The sequence below is a fragment of the Arachis duranensis genome, chromosome 9 (assembly GCF_000817695.3).
Source record: "Arachis duranensis cultivar V14167 chromosome 9, aradu.V14167.gnm2.J7QH, whole genome shotgun sequence".
NCBI lineage: Eukaryota > Viridiplantae > Streptophyta > Magnoliopsida > Fabales > Fabaceae > Arachis > Arachis duranensis.
In genome coordinates, this window is record NC_029780.3 from 87015789 (window position 1) to 87022918 (window position 7130).

Genomic DNA, 7130 nt, shown 5'->3' on the forward strand with positions numbered 1-7130 from the left:
TTAAGAGTGAAAACATGCTTTTTAGGTCTTAAAATAAATAAATTTAATTCACCTTGATTCCATTAGATGCCTTGATATGTTTGTTAAGTGGCTTAAGGTTTAGGAGGCAAAGATTGGATTAAGGGAATGAAGAAAGAAAGCATGAAAAGTTGGAGAACTCATGAAGAAATGAAAGAACCGGAAAGCTGTCAAGCCGACCTCTTCGCACTTAAACGACCATAACTTGAGCTACAGACGTCCAAATGATGCGGTTCCAGTTGGGTTGGAAAGCTAACATCCGAGGCTTCGAAACAATATAAGATTTGCCATAGTTGCTACACGTATGGTGGCGCGCACGCGCATAGTACGCGCACGCACCGTTGCTGCCACCTGGTTCACTTAAAGCAAAACGTGGCCAGCGAATTCTAAAGCCTTGTGGGTCCAATCCAACTCATTTCTGATGCTATTTAACCCAAAGAGTGAAGAGGGAAACATATGTTAGTTACCATTAGTTTAGTTTAGTAGTTAGAATTAGTTTCTAGAGAGAGAAGCTCTCACTTCTCTCTAGGATTAGAATTAAGATTAGGTTTAGTTCTTAGATCTAGATTTTAATTCATCTTCTTCTACTTCTACATCTCAATTCCTTGTTGTTAGATTCAGTCTTCTTCTATTCTTTTGTTGTAATTTCCTTTATGTTGTTCTTATATTTTGTTGTAGATCTAATATTGTTCCTTCTACATTCTTCCAATTCAATAAGAGGTAATTCATAATAAATTGTTCTTCTTTGCTTTTCCATTGTTGATCTCTTGTTTTTGTAGTTATAGATTCCTTTAATTCTTTGCTAATTGGTTTGGAGTGCACTAAAGCTAGTCTTTCCTTGGGAGTTGGCTAGAACTTGTGGCTCAAGTCAATTCATCCACTTGACTTTCCTTTATTTAGTAAGAGTTAACTAAGTGGTAGCAATGAACAATTCTCATCACAATTGAGAAGGATAACTAGGATAGGACTTCTAATTTTCATACCTTGCCAAGAGCCTTTTATAGTTGTTAGTTTACTTTCTTGCCATTTATCTTTCATGCCTCTTATCAAAACCCCAAAAATAACTCAACCAATAACAAAACACTTCATTACAATTCCTAGGGAGAACGACCCGAGGTTTGAATACTTCGGTTTATAAATTTAGGGGTTTGTTTTAGTGACAAACAACTTTTTGTATGAAAGGATTATTGCTTGGTTTAGAAACTATACTTCGACGAGATTTTATTTGAGAAATTCTAAACCGTCAAAAATCCAATTATCAACGTCATCATCCAATTAACGGAAGGAAGACTAATTTGACGAGGTAAGCATCAAAATGGTCTCTGAAGTTGTCCTCGAGGCTCAAAGTAATCCTTGAACTTAAAAAATTATCTAGATCGTCCCTGAAGTTGATCTCCGGTACTCATAGTGGTCCTTCCGGTGAATTTCGTCCAGCTAGCGCAATCGAAAAGCTCTCCAGGCGTCGTTGGTGACACGTTAGCAGCCCAAAACGCCGTCATTTTTGGTGTGGCGCCAAAAAGACATAAAACATCGTCATTTTATGGGAAAAAATCCCCTCCCTCAACGTTACACTAACGCCTCGTCTCCCACACTCAAACACACAAACACAACACAAAGTAGAGCTCTCTTCTTCTCCGTTACCCTCTTCACTGGCGCCAGTGCTATTGCAATCACCAGAGCATATTTTGGTGGAGAACCTAAACTCCAGAGGATTGCCTTCATCATCTGCATCAGACAGAGAGTTGTGAAGACGGATTTCTCTGATAAAGGTACACAAAAAATATTTAAATGTGTGGTGAAGCTCTATTTTTTGAATTTTTGTTGTTAATATATTCTTCACAAGGGGAAAAAACATTTTGTTCGAGTGTTTTGTGTCGGAATGCATGCTTGTGTTTTGGGGTATTGGCTAGGGTTTGATCAGGAGGAGGTTTCTTAGTGGTTAGGCTAACTAAGGGGGTTTTTGTTAAGACGAAAATTTGTTTTTTTGTCCAAGGGTTTACTGCTGTTACAGTTTTAGTTATGGAGTTAGTAAGTTGGTAATGTGGTTGAAGTTTAGGGAGGCTGATATAAGATAAAAAAATTTTAAATTGCAGATGGGTGATGATTTGATTACCATCCTATTTCACCATGGAGGATCATTCATCACAGATGTTGATGGAGGTGTGACTTACAATGGTGGAGATGTCTTTGAGTTGCCAGGAGTTGATACAGACAAACTGGACATCTTCTTTGTCCGAGACTACCACAAGGATCTTAGATATGACAAGGTCACTCAAACATGGTGGCTGGTTCCTAATAGGTCGTTGCAAAATAGTCTAAGGGCTTTAACAAATGATAAGGAGCTGTTGGAGATGTGCTACCTTGGTAAGCAGAACAAGAGGGTTGTTCATGTTTACTATGAACATGAAGTCTCAGAACCTTTGTACATTAAGAAAGCAGAGGCAGTTTCATATAAAGGGAAGGAGGTCTTCGTGATATAGGATTTGAATCCCACCCCAAACCCCACCACCAATGACAATGCCGAGCCAATTCCCACCACAGCAGCATCTACTCCAACCTGTGCACCAAATAACACCACTATTCCCACCGAAAAACCAGACTCAACTACAAAGCTCCCACCTATTTTAATTACTGTTAGTAAACCAGCAAAAAAATAGAACCCCACCCCACTGCAACTCCTATGTCCAACCCCAATCCACCTCTAAAAACAGTGACTCAACCCATTAAAACCAAGCCGAAAAACCCACCCAAAAAAATGTCGCTACCCACTGAAATGCCTAAACCATGGTCGAAATCAAAAGAGACCAAGAAGTCTGCTGTACCAAGAAGAGGGACTAGGAATGTAAAATCTGAAGCACCAAAACCATATAGAAGGATGCCATTAACAAGAGCAGCTACTAGTGGAATTAGTGTAAGAAGTATTGGTAAGGAAAAACAGCCCCAAATAGAACTTGTGGCATTGTCTAGCTCAGAGGATTCCTCAAATAGTGAAGCCAATGATGGTAGTGAGGAGGATGTAGTGTCTAGTGAGGAAGATGTGGGTGTGGAGAGATTAGCAGGAAAGAAAAAGACAAATGTGAAGGAGAGAACCAGGATAGCTAAGAAAACTTCTAAACAAAAGAGGGCTATAATGGTTGAGGATGATGGTCCTGTGTGTGCTGACTCAGGCTCTGAGGATGATGCACGTTTTTTGGACCAATTCCTAGGTTCGGGTCCATGGGAACATATGATGATGCCCAAGATGAAGGTTATCAGGAATCTGATGGTGGAGACTCATGGCACTCAGAAGAACTGAAGACTCCTCCAAACTCTGAAGATGAATTGGAAGAGGTTGATTCGGATGAGGTTTTCCCTGTGTTCAGAGATGGAGGTAGGTTTGGGGAGCTTAGGCTTGCTGTTGGAATGATATTTACTACAAAGATGGAGTTCAAAGAGGCTGTGCGTGAATATTGTATCCAAGAGGGTCGGAGGATTTGGTTTAAAAAGAATGATAATGTAAGGATGAGAACAGTGTGTAAGGATGAGAACTGTGGATGGCTTGTCTATGCTGCTAACAACACTGAGAACAATTACTGGCAGATCAAGACGTTCAATGATTATCACAGTTGTGCAAGGGAAACCAAAAATAGATGGCTAATAGGAAGTGGCTGGCCGGGAAATTGGTGAAGAAGCTACGAAAATATCCTAACTTAAGACACTGTGAGGCTGCTCAGTATTTTAAGACAAAATGTGACTTGGAACTAAGCAAGTGTTCACTGACTAGGGCCTTTGGAGATGTTAGGACTGTTGTGTATGGTGATGCTGCTGCCCAGTATGAGATGGTAAGGGATTATGGACTAACACTACTTAGGAGTAACCCAGGCTCTACTGTCACAATTGGAGTTATCCCTCAGCCCAACCCTGATGATGAACCAATATTTGAAAATATGTACATCTGGTTGGATGCTTGTAAGAAGGGATTTGTGGCTGGCTGCAGACCGCTCATAGGCTTGGATGGAGCTTTTCTGAAGACCCAGTATTGTGGCCAGATCTTGTCTGCAATTGGACAAGATGCAAACAATCACATATATGTGATTGCATATGCAATTGTCCCTGTTGAAAATACTGAAAACTGGAGGTGGTTCTTGGAATTACTTCATCAAGACTTGGGAGATTATAAGCAAAACAAGCTCTGTTTCATTTCAGATATGCAGAAGATACATTTTATCCATGTTTTTGTTGTTTTGTTGTTGTATAATTTGTATAGGCTGCTTTGATATAATTTGTATAGGCTGCTCTGATATTAGCATGAGCAATTGCATAGTTTGTATAATTTGTATAGGCTGTTCTGATATAATTTGTATAGGCCACTTTGATTTTTATTGTTTTGTTGTTGTATAATTTCGTTTTATATATGCTGAACTGCTGAACTGCTGTGTTTGTAATGAACAACTACTTTGCCTAAATAGATAGACTACTGCTCCATGAACTGGTATATGTATATGGAACTGATATGTAATGCATCGAAGAGGGACTAAACTGATGTCACTTATAAAACTGAAGGGACTAAGTTGATGTCACTTTTAAAACTTAAGGGACTAAATTAACGTCACTTATATAACTAAAGGGATCAGTTTGATGCTCGATAAGTTGTATGTCACTATTTTTTTTAAATTCAGGACCTAATCCAAGCTGTTAAGGAGGTTTTTTCAGGTGTCTATCACAGATTCTGTTTGTGGCACTTATGGAAGAACTTCAACAAGCAGTGGAAAAATCTCCAGCTGAGAGGGTTGCTATAGGAGTGTGCAAGGTGCACCAGCCAAGATGGGTTCCTAGAGAGTATAAAAAAGATTGAGAGAGTTAACAAGGAAGCTTGGGAGTATTTGAACAAGTGGCCTAGAGACTCTTGGAGCTGGGCTTTCTTCAGCAACGCACCTAAAATAGACAATATCTGCAATAATGCTTGTGAAGTCTTCAACTCAAGGATCAAAGAAGCTAGAGCCAAACCTATCATTACACTGTTAGAGAAAGTCAGACTGTATGCAATGAGGTTAATCGCTAGGAACAAAGTGAAGCTTAATTCCAACACTGGTATTCTACCACCTATACAGCGCAGTAGATTGGAAAAAATAAGGAAGGAGTCAAAGAGTTGGCTCCCGATGTGGTCTGGTGACTCTGAATACGAGAAATTCGAGGTTCACGGGTGGCCGACTAACATAGTTGTTGATCTGGGAAAGAGGCTCTGCACATGTGATTTTTGGCAATTGAGTGGTGATATACTTTTACTTGTTTCTTGCTTTGTTATTTTTTTCTTGGCTGTTGGCTTAATATTGGTAATCTTTGGACTTGTGATAATGTTATTTAGGGATGCGTGTGTGCATGCTTGTGCTGCATTGGCAAGGGTTAGTAGAAGACCAGATGAGTTTTGTCACCAGTGGTTGACAATAGAAGTATATAATAACACATATGCCTTCCATATCAACCCAATTCCAGGTCAAGCCCTATGGAAAAAGTCACCACATAACAAACCATAAGCACCTAAATTTAAAAAGAAACTAGGTCCATTTACGAAAAAAAGAAGAAAGGATGCAAATGAGGAGCCAAGTGGGGGTAAAAAGCAGAGGAAGAAGATGAAAAGAATCTATCAAAAAGGTCACTGTCATTATTATGGTGAATCGGGACACACGAAGAAAAACTACGGAAAGAGAGCTGCTGATGAGGTGGCTGTTGCTGCTGCTAAGGCTGCTGCTGCAACTAAGGCTGCTGCTGTCCAACCTCCAGCTACTAATGGTGGTGAAGCCACCCTTGTCCCAGAACCCCCCACCGAAATTCAACTTGAAGCTAGTCAACCACTATTGTCACAAACCGATGACTCTCAAGAGGTTCACAAAATTATATCACATTCAATCTTATTATGCGCATATTCTTCTCCACTTTTAGTAACTATTATACATATCTTCATTAATAGGTCTTGCCTCCTCCTATGAGGCCACCAAAACTGCCTCCCAAAAGGAAGTCATCCAGACAAGAAAAAGCAACTCCAGGAAGCAGCTTTCAAGCAGCAACCACCCCACCTGCTGCCACCCCACCAGCAAGCAGTCAACCCACAACTCTTCCTCCATCTCATCCTATGCAAGGTGCATCATAGGGGATCGTAACAAGACTTTTTAACTTCATGAAGTTTGTTCCGAATCCTGGATTCAAACCACCAAAAAACAAAAAAAGAAGACTAGGTTTATTATGTTTAGGAGAACATTATTTTGTTTCACTATTTTGATGAAGCAGTGTGCTTTCTGCATTTAGAACCCAAGTGTTGGAAATTTTTTTGTTCAAAATTTGTGTTCTCAACATGTTGAGAACTTCGGATATACTTGCAGAATATTGCTCTGGCTCTTCCTTTCCTATTTTGTATATGTTTACTGCATTAATATATGATTATGGATTATGACCTCATTGAACTTGAGCTGTGCCATATTTTCTTTTTGATGTTCTCTGATACGCCATTACGATTAAAAAAATTAGAGGATTCCATTAGTACTGCAGGAACAATTATTTACATATAACCTCTACTTTATTCAGATTCCAAATTACTTTTGGACAATCATGTCAAACAGTTTAATCTGCAGTAGTTTAAACCAAAATGACAAGAGCAATTACATGAACAAAACAACATATGCATATCACATGTCACTTAGTTTTTGGCTAAATACAATTGAGTCTGTGATGAGCGGATAATTTGTATACTTTTTGGCATTGTTTTTAGTATGTTTTTGGTATGATCTAGTTAGTTTTTAGTATATTTTTATTAGTTTTTAGTTAAAATTCACTTTTCTGGACTTTACTATGAGTTTGTGTGTTTTTCTGTGATTTCAGGTATTTTCTGGCTGAAATTGAGGGACCTGAGCAAAAATCTGATTCAGAGACTAAAAAGGACTGCAGATGCTGTTGGATTCTGACCTCCCTGCACTCGAAGTGGATTTTCTGGAGCTACAGAAGCCCAATTGGCGCGCTCTCAACGGCTTTGGAAAGTAGACATCCTGGGCTTTCAAGCAATATTTGATAGTCCATACTTTGCCCAAGATTTGATGGCCCAAACCGGCGTGGCAAATCAGCCTCAGAATTTCCAGCGTTTA